The 14,415-nt window shown below is 43.5% G+C and overlaps 1 protein-coding gene across 1 annotated transcript in view; it reads right to left on the reverse strand.

Annotated features, from left to right (window-relative positions):
* Bmp6 (bone morphogenetic protein 6) overlaps positions 1-14,415 on the reverse strand; it is a 152,419-nt gene that overhangs the window by 31,109 nt on the left and 106,895 nt on the right. The gene's annotated exons all lie outside the window — the stretch shown is intronic.

A 14,415-nucleotide genomic window follows, 5' to 3' on the forward strand; every position in this document is an offset into this window, starting at 1 on the left:
AGGGAACTGAGACAAAAGCTTCCTCCCTGCCTGTGAGGTCTCATAGTGCTGCAAGGTGCTATGGAGCCTGCCAGGGGTAAAGTCCTTTGTCGTCTAACTCAGCAGTGGACCTGACTGCTATACTACCAACTATACCAAGGCAAGCTGTGCCCACTGGTGCCATGGTGGCATGGCTGTTAGGACAGTAGCCAATCACTTTCTGATTGCAACTGCAGCCCACTCCATAGGAGGAACTCACATCTGATCCTGTAAACCTGGCCAAAGACCCGTGACTGGGGAGGTCAGAGGTCCTAGTGAAAAGCTACTGCTTTTTGTTTTCTCTTGTAAATACCCACGATGTGCCTGTCAAATTACCTTCTAAATATTTATGTTTATTCCCATAGGTCAGTGCTGATGTCAGCTTTGGGAAGAGAAGCTTCACTTTGTAGTGGACCTACAAAGACTCATGTCTGCCCTGAGGTTGATGAATAAGTGACCACTGAGGGTCCGATGTAAGTGGGACGTCTGGGTCTATCACCACCTCTAAAGACTCAGGGGCACCGAAGAGGAAAGGGCAGGATGTAAGAGCCCAAGGACAGGGTGGACTGTTACAGAACACTGTCCCTTGGGCATGACACGTGGCTGCACTTGGGAACTGACAGCCCCGTGATAGCCTGCCTATGACCCACAGGAGAGCTGGCCTGGTCACCCCGAGGAGCTACAGGCTGTTGACAGTGCTGGAGGAGGGGAAGACATCCTCTTCTGCGGTGCAGCCATTGGGGAGGAGCCTATGCTCCCATAAATAACCTGTTGCTCGTGTTCCTCTGTAATCCAGAAACTCTAGTGACAGTTCACTGGGTGAAAAACACGTGAAGGTAGAGTGGGAGCAGCTGGAAAGAGGCAGGAGGGTAGTGGGAGCAGGAGGGAGACACAGAGACAGTGAGGGGTTAATATGATCAGAATACATGAAAGGTCACCATGAAATCCATCATTGTGTATAATTACTCTGTGCAGATGACTTCCTGACCTTCCAGCCTCTCCCTCCCTGCTGCCTTTCCCTCCCTGGCTTTTTTCTTGTGTCGCCATCTGTAGGTGATATGAAAAGGGGCACCCTGAGCTAAACCTGGGAGCTGTGACATGAGTGGAGGGCAGGCAGTGCGTCTCCCCCATCTCGACACGACAGTAGTCTCCGCGTTTTGCTTGCTGTCCCGTGAAAATATTTGTACAACACTAGATTTGTTGTTTGACAACTCCATACATGCACATAATACATTCTTCCTCTCACCACACCCTCTCATCTCCCATCCACCTATGACATCCAAGTCCCTTTCCCCCACTCACGTCTTTGTTTTTTGATTAACCACTGAGTTTAACCAGGGCCACCTGTTTGACCATGGGTTTGGAACTATCCCCTGGAGGCTGGTGTCAGTGGATTTTTGTTGAGGACTCTAGGGTAAAGTCTCGTAGAAGATGATTTCCTCCTAATGGAAGCAATCGCTGAAGATAAAGAGGGAAGCCCTATATGCCACAAAGCTGCTGGAGCCCTTTTTAATTTGACAGCAGATTCCAAGCAAGAGAAAAGGAATGCATGAAGAAAACAGTGTCACTTGCTATAAATGGCTTATATAAAATTAGAGAAATATGGAACACACACACACACACACACACACACACACACACACGTTACCTGGACCCAGTTTCCCTCCTGTGGATGAACATAAAAAGGAAATGAAGTATATAAACACTTAAATGACTCTTGGCCCTCTGTGGCACACAGATGGACCTGGAAGGCATGGCGTTAAGTGATATAAGCCAGGTACAGAACAACAAAGACAGCTGATCTCACTCACATGTAGCATCTGTGAAAATCAAACTCCTAGAAGCAAAGAGTAGAACGGTGGCTGCCTGGGGTCGGAAGAAAGAGTGGAAAGGGATTTAGAGAAAGTCGATGCGAAGGAACAAAAGTTAAATTCTGTATGATGAACATGTTTAACAGACCTGATAGACAGCGCAGTGACTAACAGATTACATTGCTTTGATATGAGACCTGCCAAGCGTATGAGACGTGGAGGGGCTCGTCAGCCACAATGGACAGAGAGGCGATCTGTGGCACTCCATCAGCATAGGTCCTTTTTATTTGCTAGTTATGTCTAAAAAAAAAAAGATCAGAAAAGAAAATATCTGTCTTTTTTTTCCTGCATGCAGGCAAAGGCAAAAGAAATTTGCAATTGCTAAGTATTATTTTTTGGAGTCAGGTTTCAACTGTCTATATTCATTCCTGGGTAAGAGACATGGTAAAATTAAACCCCAGATGCTTAGTTCATAGTCATTTCAAAAGGACAGAGGCTCTACTTCCACCAAAGCATGGGTAGAGAGCCGTGGGAGATAGGCAGGCTGGTTTGTTTCATTGGTTTTTTTGAGGTAACCTTGCCACATAGCCCAGGCTAGTCTGGGATTTACAAGAATGTTTCTACCTTCTACCTTCTGAGTGCTGGGATTACAAGCACGCACCACAATGCTTTTGGTTCGTTTTACATACTTATTTTTATTTTTAATTAACATATATGTATGCACATGTATCAATAGGAAGGTATCTACACTTCAGTGAAGGTGCCTTCAGAGTCCAGAAGAGAACATTGGATCCTCTAGGGCTGAAGTTACAGGGTTTGTGAGCTGCCCAACATGGATGCTAGGAAACCAGCTCAGATCCTCTGGAAGAGCAAGCACTCTTAAATGCTGACTGGTCTCATCAGCCTCAGTTTTCTTAATGATAGTCTTAAAGAAACTTCATCTCTTATGGGGCAGCTTTTGTAGGGGGTCATGGGAAAAAAACCAAAAACCTATTTGCTACCTCTGACTTCCTATTTCCTTCCACATGTGCTGTTTTCTATCATTGCCAGTGAAAAGCTTTGAAGATTTAGCAAAGCAACAAAACATAGCAACAAAAACCAGCCTAATAACTCTCCGGAAGAATGTAAGTCCTCAATGGTATCCCCTGAAGCTAATGAAAGTTGGGTTATTTGGGGCTGCAAGGTTTCCGATAAAGATTTTCAAAACTACCGTGTAGTTATGTGAGCAGTCTTCTAGATTTGAGGTATCTGTTTCCTTTTTCAGTTCAAAAACTGTTGGGGATTTTATTTTATTTTATTTTTTTATGTATGAATGTTTTGCCTGCATGCATGTATGTGCACTATGGGCATGCCTGGTGTCCTCAGAGAGCTTCCCTGGAATTATGGTACAGACACACATGAGAGCAAAACCACCAGACATTTAAAAATGATCTAGGGCTGGAGAGATGGCTCAGTGGTTGGGAGCACTGGTTACTCTTCCAGAGGACCCAGGTTCAATTCCCAGCACCCACACGGTAGCTCACTACTGTCTGTAACTCCTGTTCTAGGGGATCTGATACCCTCACACAGATATTTACATGCATATAAAACACCAATGTACATAAAATACAAATAAATAAATTATATTTCTAAAAAGTCTTCTAAAATAAATAAATAAAATAAAAATAATCTAAAAATATTTAATTAAGTAAATCTATTGGTGGAAAGATTTGAAAACGACATTGAACTTTTCTCAGAGACTTCAAGGAGTTGCAGATGGTTGTGAGCCACCATGTGAATGCTGGAAACTGAACCTGGATCCTCTGCAAGAGCAGCAGGTGGCCTTAACAGCTCCATGCCCCCTTTTTCAGTTTCTTTAGGAAAAAACTTGGCTTCAGTAAAAGTCAAATGAGGTCTGAGCAGAAAGCAGATGATGGTGTGTCACCAGCACGATGGCAGGTTTGCCAGTCAGTGACTGAGAATAAAAAGCAAGATTGTTGAAGGGTTCACCCAAGGACGGCCACACAGAAGAAGGTGGATCACCTTTCCCTAAAACTGATCCGCCTTGTAAATTTGATATGTTATCGTTGTCGGCTAAAAAGGAATTAAATCTGATTTCTCAAAGAGATTTTCCTTAAAAAACAAAGTCACAATCCTTTCTATAGGACCTTTAGGATACTTAATTTTAATATACCTAAATGAAAATGGGTTTCTTAAAGATTCCTTAGAAAGCATGCATAAGAATTCTCCAAAGAATTCCTTCCACCTCTTACTATGAATAGAAAAAAATATGTATATAATATAAAATACATGAATGAACATAAGATACTTCAGTTGCAAGAAATAGAGGGACAGACACAATTTTCAATAAATGGAAAATGTGGCAATCAGTCCTTACAGGGACCATCATTCCTAACAAGCCACCCCCAGCTAAATCTGTAACCTGCTTTTGACTGTGGACTCTGGCACTTGTGAACATGAAGCAATTCCTGTGCTTCTGTAGTCTCTGAGCTTCTTCACATGCCTGCTGGGGGAAAGACAGTTACTGTGTAAGAGGTCTCACATCCTGAAACCTCCCTGTTATAAAGAAGCCCAGACCACGGCAGATGTACATGGAGGTGTGGGGACAGAAGAGAGGAGAGGAAATGATGGAGAGATAACATGTAACCATGTCACATTAGGAGAGAAAGAGTGTGTGTGTGTGTGAATGCATGTGCAGAATGTGCATGCAATAACAGAGGTGGCCAGAAGAGGGCATCCTATCTCCTGGAACTGAAGTTACAGGTGGTTGTGAGCCACTAATGTGGGTGCTGGGCCTGGGTCCTCTGCAAGAGCAGCAAGCGCTCTTAAGTGCTGAGCCATCTCTCCAGCTAATGCTGTTTTGTTTTATGAAACAAGGTCTCATGCAGTTCAAGCTGATCTCAAAATCACTATGTAGACTAGGTAGACTAGGCTGGCCTTGAATTACTGGCCTCCACCGGGGCTGGGATTATAGGCATGTAACTATGCCCAGTTGAGGGAACCATCTTGGACATCCAGTTCATTGGAGCTTTGGATAAGTCCAACTGCAGCCACCACCTGACATGAGAAACCTCAAGGGAGAACCACCTTGCTGAACCCAGTAATTTCAAAGGACTGAAAAGTCACAGTGCATTGCTGTTTCTAGACAGTATATTTTTGGAGATTTGTTTGACAGTAACAGGCAACTAATACAAGAAAAGAAAAAATGGACAAAAGAAGCTAAGAGAGGAAGGAGGAAGGGAAATCTGATCGTACTAGGAAGGGGGTGATAGTATATAATTCTTAAGATTGACTGTCCAACACTGGAAGGCAACATGCAGGACTAAGATCCTGACAGAGTCAGGTGATGCTCATCTGCAATCATGAGGAAGAGGACAGAGGACCCAAAATTTAAGAACAGCATGGAGAGAGATAACTCGTTGACAAAGGGTTTGCTACGCACGCAGGAGAACTTGAGTCTGGTCCCCAGGACCCACATAATAGGCAAGGTGGTAAGCATCTATGGAATCCTGGCATGGAGAATAGGACAGAATACAGAGACTAGAGGGTTCCTGGGGCTTGCAGGCCAGCCTGTTTAGCCAAGTAAGTGAGTCCAAGGGTCAGTGAGAGACCCTGCCTCAAAAAAATATGGCGAGAAACAATGGAGGCAAATACCTAAGGCTGATCTTTGGTCTCCATATACATGCACACGCATCCATATGCATACATACACAAACAGTGTGGGCTAAAAGCTTAGCTCAAAAAAGAAAAGGAAAAAAAAAGGGTAAAGAATCTGGCAAATTCTCAAAGACATAAAAAGATAAAGATCCTAGAAATGAGAAAACATTGCTTTGTTACAGTGTGAATTACAACCCCTTGCCTTCTAGGGACATTTTCCCTTCTAAGACAACATCGAACATTCTTTTCTTTTATCCTCTTCAGAAGAGATTCATGGTCTCTATAACCCCGAGAGCCTCTGACTATTGCCTGTGTCTTCCACCCATCCCTGACCCTCTCTCGCGCCTTCCTGCAAACTGCCTGTCTTCCTCTCTTCCTCCTGGATGCACAGCCATCATCACTGAAGTTTGCTGACAGATCCCTATTTCTCCGCTACCATTTTGCATATAATTGTCCTTACACAGTATGTAGGCTGGTGGCTCACAGGGATGTAGGACATAAACACATTTAGGTTACCACCTCCATGTGCACCTGAAGACCATGTGATGGTAGAGTTTGAATGTTCAATGTCCTCTTGGGCTCATGTGTGTTAAGACACAATCTCCAGCTGACAGCACCGTTTTTTGGAAGGATGTACAACCTAGAGGAGGTGGAGCCTCACTGGAGGAAGGAGGTCCCTGGGGTTGGACTTTAAGTTTTCTTAGCCTGATCCTACTTGTATAATTTCTGCCTCCTTGACTATGCATGTGATGTCACTGCTGCTTCAGGTTCTGACTGCCACCAAGCCATCTCCTATCCCTGCTGCCACCGTGGACTGTATGGATCCTGTCTTAATCCCTGAACCAAATTAAACCCTTTCTTAAATTGTAATGTGAAATCTCAGCCCTCCCCCCCACACACCTTTTTTTTCTTACGTGATGCTGACAGTATGTTCAAGCATCAGTTGAGTGGAGATAACATTTCCTATGATCAGATGAGACCACCTATTCAGTATAGCCCCAGACATCGTGTAAATACACACAATAAATGCTGTGACAATCACAGGCAGTTATTTGAGAATCCAGCCCTGTGAGTTCAGAACAGACCTTCGCTGATGCCCTAGATAGTACCAACTAATACTTTGTGTGACTTTGCTTTGTCTCTCAGAACAGACTATCCTGTCCAAAAGGGCACTTGTGAAATCACATTCTCCTCCTTTCAAGTAAAATGATGCTGCTCTCTCCCAGGCAATACTTCCTAGAATTTTTACTTCAAGGACCAGTTAAAACTGTTTTTTAACCAGTAATAAACTTGTATAAGGTCGCCCACTCGTTCTGTTCGTCCTGTGTAAGGTCAGTGGAAACAGAACAATGTACTGCACACTTTCAGCTGTCATTCCATTTCCACGACAGTACATTTGTTTTAACACTAAATAAAACAGAAAGACACTACTGAGAACCAGAATTCCATCCTTTAAATGGAACGAATTTGGTTTACAGAACTCGCTTTATTTTCTCTGCCTCAGATCCTACCTGTTTAGACTTCAGACCAGTCCTGGATCATCATTTCCCTAAGAACAGAAACGACACGGTGTAAGGATGATGCAGCTTGTGGAGGCAGACACTGAAGCAGGGCAAGAAGCACCAGCTTAATCCTAGAATGGGACAGTCCCACTGCATGTCTGCCCCACAGTGCCTCATATCATGAACAGTGTATTTATCATGCCTTGCCTCTTAAAAACAAACACTTCTACTACATATGTGTGAACCACTGCAATTCATAGGGTTTCGTGTTTCTCTTTTTTCCTTGCAGTTTTCTTTTGTCTCCTCTTACAGGCTGGGTGGGAACTGAGCATGCACTTATGAACACAGGACAGGCATGTTCACAGTGAGAGTGTAGACAGTCCCTGCAGATGTCCAGCGACTTGTCCGCTGAGAAACAGGCTGCAGCTCCACAGGTGGGCATAGCTCTTCTGTGGGTGCTGCTGACTAGTCCCAGCTCCCTTCTTCATCGTTACTTCAGATGGACCTATTCACGTGGGAGATTCCTTACAAGAGTTGGCACAGATGTGGAGAAGGTGAACTCTTGTGTGCTACTCCTGGGAATGTGAGATGGTACAGCTGCTGTGCAGAAAGCCGTGACAATTCAACATGCTCCTTGCAGACTTACCATGGGACCGGCCATTATCTCTCTGGATATGTTACAGAGAGAGTGGTGTTCATAACAGACAAAAGCCAAAAGCCAGGCAAGTGTCCATCGGTGAACAAAAACACGGTGTGAAACCCCATAAAATATTCTTTAGCCTTACAAGGGAAGAACGTTCTCACAGATACTACAGTATAGATGAAATCTTAAGGCATTGTGCTAAGTGAAATAAGCTAGACACAAATGGATACATAGTGTATGGTTACATTTATAAGATAGCTTAGGTCAAAGAGAGAGAAGGTAGAATGCTGTTGCCAGGAGCTGAAGGAAGAGAAACTGGAAGTTAGTGGTCAGTGAGTAGAGTTTCAGTTTGGAAGATGAAAATGTTCTGGAGATGATTACAAAGCAATATGAATATACTTGGTACCATAGAACTGAACACCCAAAGGCTGTGGAATATTCCTTTACACTGTGTAAATATATGCTGCTGTGATTGGCTTAATAGAGAAGCTGACTGGCCAATAGCTGGACAGGAAAAGGTGAGGTGGGAGAACCAGACTAAGGACACTGGCAGGAAGAAGAGTGGAGTGAGAGTTGTCACCAGCTAGACAGAAAGGAAGCAGCACATGCAGGAGAGGAAAAGCCGCAGGCCTCAGGGCAGCACATAGATGAATAGGAATGGGTTAATTTAAGTTGTAAGGGCTAGTTAGTAATAAGCCTGAGATATAGGCTGGACATTTATAATTAATATTAAGTCTCTGTGTGGTTATTTGGGAGCAACTTCTGGAACATGAAAAACTTCGCCTATAAAAGGCTTTTAAATTATGGCTCAGTCGTTAAGAGTGCTAGCTGCTCTTGCAGGGAACCTGGGTTTGGTTCCCGGCTCCCCCAAGTCAGTTCACAACCACCTGTAATTCCAGTTCCAGGGGAACTGATGCCATCTTCTAGCTTCTGCAGATACCAAGCACACATATGCTGCACACATACACATACATTCAGTCAAACACTTAAACAGATAAAAAGTAAAAATGGAAGTTGATCACAGTCCTCGGGGGGAGGACTTGTCCTGGAGGAGGTGGGAATGGAGGGTGGGCTGGGGGTAAGGGGAGGGCGTGGGAGGGGGGGAGAATAGGGGAACCCATGGCTGATATGTAGAACTGAATGGTATTGTAAAATAAAAAATATATATCACAAAAAAAAAAAAGTAAAAATGGACACATCTCTAAAAATGATGAATTTAGGCTATGTATATTTTTAACCACAATAAAAATAACCTACTAAAAATAGACACTGTATCTATCACATGATCATACCCAGCTAAATTAAGACATTCTTTACTTTCTCCTACGATAACCAATCCATCAAATTTTCTCAAACATTTCAAAAAATGATCTTTCTACATTTGGCTTAATGGAATTAGGGTCCCAATTGAGTTCTTCCTTTCCAATTCACTGTTTTGTCTCTTGAGTCAGTTTTAAAAGCTAGTTAACCAGACATACGAAGAATTCCATTAGCCTAATTTAAAAAAAAAAGAGAGAGAGAGCTGATAACAAGAGAGGGAACATGAGAACCATGCCCTTTAAAATAATGGAGAAGATGATGCTCCTTTTTGGTGCTGTGCTGGGAGCTAAATCGGGCATATGAAGAGTCACAGGGGAGTGAGCACACCCAGCTTCATTTGGAATTTCTGCAGTTGTGTTCATGAGAGGACCAGTGATACCTTCTCTCTCACAGTATCCTCTCGGATTCTGCCAGGGATGATCACTCTCTTCCCAAGAAGCTATCTTCTTCTCAGAGGTCTGGCAGCTTATCTATAGAACACCTCATTCCAGTAATTTTTTTGAGGGAGGGTTGTGTGGGCATGCCTGATGGTGTGTATGTGTGTGTAGGTGCCTCTGTGTGTGCATGTGAAGGCCAGAGGACAACTTTGAGTGTCATACTTCAGGAGATGACTACCTTAGATTTTTTTGTTTTGTTTGTTTTTAGTTGGGATCTTTCTATGAGACCTGGTACTCACAGATAAGTTCACTGTCTTAAAAAAAAAAAAAAGAATTTCATAACTATTATTCATTTTCAATTTCCCCTTCTTTATTGGTCTTATTAAATGTTATTTTTTCCTCACTGTTGCTTAATTTGATTATAAAAAGATAGTTAATATGGGTATTTTCCCAAACGGCATCGATGGCTGAATTATATCTATTTAAGTTGTCCGTCTAGAGAAGGCCTGGGAAGAAATCCCAGTTGGTACAATGCTGGCTGAGCAAGTACAAGAACCTGAACTTGGTCCTCAGCTCCCCTACACGTTAGGCTCAATGCTGGATAGCATCTCTCATGCCCTTGTGACTCTTCTCACAGTCTTGGCCTGGTCTCTGCTAGGCATGGTGACATGTGTCTGTAATCTCAGGGCTAGGGCAATGGGGCCAGGTGGATTTCTGGGGCTCATTGGCCAGCCAACCTACCTAGTGGCAGGCCCAGTCTCATAAAACAAAGAATGACTCCCAAGATTGTCCTCTGTCCGCCACACATCTACCCAACCCCATCCCCCGCACTCTCTTGATACCCCCTCACCCATGTGCACCTACACATGTAAAAATTGTCTAGAGAAAAAGAAAGGTAGCACCCATTTCAACTGAAGAACTCCGAGAGACAAGGAAATGAGGATGAAGGAAGAGAACAGAAAAATCTGCTTCGTGTGCAATCACATACATTACCCCCTCCCTAGCTGGATTGAGTTCCTGGGAACTGAACACAGGGCCTCACACATGCAAGGCAAGCCCTCTACAGACTGAGCCATACACCAAGTCAAGTCATTTATCACTAAAAAAAAAAAAAAAAAAAAAAAAAAAAAAAAAAAAAAAAAAAAAAAAAAAAACAACAACATTTTACAACCATTTTCACACCCAAATGTAGGTACTAATGTCATTTTAGGTCAGGAACATTCTTGGTAGCTTCAACTATTTGTGTCTCACTAGGGAAACCAGAAGATCTCAGTTCCCATCAGAGAGCAGCACATTTGGTACTTAAATGTGGATCAGGAAGTCTCAGGACACGATTAATATCAAGTAACTATGGGTGGTTTTTTTTTTTTTTTTGCCCACTCACAAAGACTAGATAAAGCAACCTGGCCACACTTAGTAAAACGCAATATGCACAGTATGCATTTTTTCACAAGTGATAAAAAAATGTCACATATTTGCTCAAAACTGAAAACCTAAGAAGAAAAGCAGACCCTCCCACACCCCCCAACTTCCACAGCACAGCAAGGCTGGACAGTGTGTCCTCAGGAGGAAGGGAGGAGGCCAAGCCTAGACTCGCTGCACTGCACATTCGATTTCTTCTCTCTCTGGTTTGCATGGAGACACCTCAGCTTCGGATCTCACAAAGCATGCCTTGCAGTGTGCTTTCTTTAAATCTCCCTCTTTACTGTCTCCTTCAAATACAACAGCTAGATGCACAGTAGACTCTAACATTTCTATTGCTTGCTTTTTTTTTTAAAAAAAAAATCTTATAGGTGAAGTGGTTAATTTCTTTAGGTCTGTTTACAAAAACTCATCGATACTAACTTGTGTTGTTTAATAGAATGTGTTTTTTTCATTTCTAATAGCTCCAGCTGTCATTGTTGGGTCTTTCCAGTCCTTTCCAATTGTCCTCCTATAGTGTTATCTGTTCTATCTAAGCCGGGTCTGTTCTCCAAAGTCCTCAGGACAAGTGAATGGATACTCCTCTCCAACTCCTCTGATGATCCCCACTTTGGTAGTGTGCCTCTTTGTATGTTTGGGGGCTTGGGGTTTTCAAGTTTTGAGTTAGAAATTCACCATGAATGTTTAAATTGATGTTTCTGTTGTCCCTTGAAAAATGTAGTTTTCTTTTAGGGACCACTTATTACCGGGGAGTCTCAGCATGCTGTGTGAACCTCAGCAACAGCTCCCCGACTGGTCTCAGGCTTTGCAGTAGTGCTGACCTTTGCTCTTGTGGAAACCTGGACTTTATGTTTATTTGCTCCTGGGAACCAAGCCTGGCTCTCATGCCACCCTGGAGCACCCCTGAGCCCCTGACCCTCATCTCTCAGGCCTATTGGATTTTCTTTATCACAGATCTGATAGTATATCAGCAGGGAGCTCACAGATTGCCCTGAAAACTTCCATATTTTGAAGTCTTATCTTTCATGTTTGGAAAACAACATTTGGGAAGCATCCCTCTCAAAGGGATATTGTAAAGGATGTTGTAAAAAGGATATTGTTAAAAGGATATTGTAAAAACAGCTTAATGTCTGAAGTGTTTATAAAGCAGTACCACACATGTGATTATCTTCTCTGTCCTTAGAATTGTCCCTGAAGGTAGGCAGAGCAAGCCTATCCCCACTATAAAATCAATAGGAATCTAAGGCCAAAGGCCACTATTACTATTTCAACCATTCTCTTTATGCTCACTCCTCCTGGTGTCTCTCACCCCTCCCCTGTATCTCCCTCCATCCTGCTGTCCTTACTGAAAGGGTGTGTTTTCCTTCCAGGTACCTTTATTCCCCCAGACCCCTTCTGCACTGCCCACCCCATGAAGGCCCCATCATCTCCAGACAACTGAGCCCTAGCATGGTACTTCTTTGACAACTCTTTTAGTTTTATACATATTTTTAAATTTAAACCATAGGCTGGGTGGCTTCTAGACCATAGGAATTTATTCCTCACAGTTACAGAGAGGGGCCAGAATGCCAGGATCAAATCAACATATGCAGAGTTTGCTGAGAGTCTGGTTCCCAGAGAGTATCTTCTTACACTGTCCCTGCACGGTTCTCAGGGCAAGGTGCACTCTGGGGCGCCTTTTCTCCCTCTGTGGCTTTGAGGGACTGGAACCAGGGCTTCAGGTATACTAACTAACCATGTCCTTCACAAAACTATACTCCCAGCCTCATGTAACCTTTTTTTTTTAAATTCATTTTTATTTTTAATTATGTGTGCATGCATGTGTCAGAGGGAGGGCTTGTGTGTGTGCCTGAGTCCAGAAGAGGTTGTTAGATTCCCTAAAGCTGGAAGCTGGAGTTACAGGTAGTTGTGAGCCACCTGGTGTGGGTGCCGGGAATCAAATACAGGTCCTCTGGAAAAGCTGCAATCTTACTGCTGAGCCATCTCTCCAGCCCCGTGGAACCATATACATAAATATAAATGCTAATTCCATTCATGAGGGCTCTGGCCTGATGACACAGTCACCTCCCAAAGGCCCCACCTTCTCATGCCATCACATTAGTTATTGTGTCTCTACATAAGAATCCGGCAGGGAGAGGGGGCACCAGCATTCAGTCTGTTGGAGTAATGCAGAGCTCTTTGAAATCTTCCTGCAAGGGGCTAGAGAGATGGTTCTGTGGTTACAAGCTTGTAACCCTTCTCCTGCAGAGAACCCAAGGTTCAGATCTCAGCACTCATGACAGACAGCTCACGACATGTGTAATTCTAGATCCAGGGGATCTGATGCCCTCTTCTGGCCTCCTTGGGCACTGCACTCACATGTGCATAACACACACACACACACACACACACACACACACACACACACACCACACAAAAGCACGCACGCACACACACACACAAAATTAAACACAATAACAATAAATACTGAAATCTTCCTTTAAGACTGAATCCCAGGAAGCCTTCTGCTATAATTTCAATTTTAAGTGCACCCCAAAAGTCTATGTGCTAAAGACTTAGCCCCCAACATAGTATTACAATGCTTATCTCAACATGAGGTCAACTGCACAACACAACTCAGGGGAAAGGAGTTGGGGATCTGGTGCACACTGTCAATGTGCAGAGTCAGCACACAGAAGGCTCACAGTGAGCATCTGCTGACTGGGACAGAAACGAGCTTAATCTGGAGGCGTCACAGACGAGGGCAAAAGAGGGAGAACCGGATGGGTGTTGCAGACTGACAGTCAGCACACGAACATGACACCCCAGATCAACATCGTGGGAAGGATGACGAGGGAGGCAAAGACAAGAGAGGGCACATCTTGCCAGAACAGAGTCTGGCAAAGTTAAAGAGCGAGGAACCCTCATCAAATGATGTCTGTGCGCTCCTCTGAAGGTCAGTAGCCTAGTGTGCGGGACATGTGGGGAGGCTGATGATGGGCCAGTCAAAGGCACTTCTTTCTAGCTGGGTCCAAGTGGCTTAACCATTCTCAGTCTCTCGAAGTGGCCATAAAAATCTAGAAATGAAGATGGTGTTATGTTATTTTATCACGTATTGGACTATGGTATCAAAAAATCCATTTTAATAGCTTTGCCTGTGTTCACTCTCTGGTGACTAACCTGTAGAGATGAGGTAGAGGAATTGACAGGATTATTTTGTTGCAAAGCATTCTATAGACTCCAACTGTCCCTCTGGGCACTAGAAGATACAGCCCTTCCTTTTATTACAGACCTTGTTTATCAGCCTCTCCAGCACCAGGGATCGTGTTCATTGTGTTAACTTCTGCTTATCTGACCAATGCATCTTACTGCTTCCAGGAAAGATTCTAGGGGAGGAAAAATAAAAACCTCCAAAATGGAAAATCATCTCCTGAATAACTGAGAGTTGAACTATGCTGGGTTGGGCAACTGCTTTCTCAAACTGGGTGGCAGAAAAAAAAAAAAAAAGCAAAAACAACAAAAAAAAAAACCCCAAAACACTAAATCCTAAATCCTAGCTTTCTCCACAGTGGGCTTAACCATGACAATGGAGCTATTCGGTTCAACAAACCATTCAAGTTTTAAAAGTTAAAAAAAAAAAAAAGTAACCAACAGGCCCAGTCCCCTGCTTCAGTTCCCAGGGTCAC

This window comes from Peromyscus leucopus, chromosome 5 (genome assembly GCF_004664715.2).
Source record: "Peromyscus leucopus breed LL Stock chromosome 5, UCI_PerLeu_2.1, whole genome shotgun sequence".
Lineage (NCBI taxonomy): Eukaryota > Metazoa > Chordata > Mammalia > Rodentia > Cricetidae > Peromyscus > Peromyscus leucopus.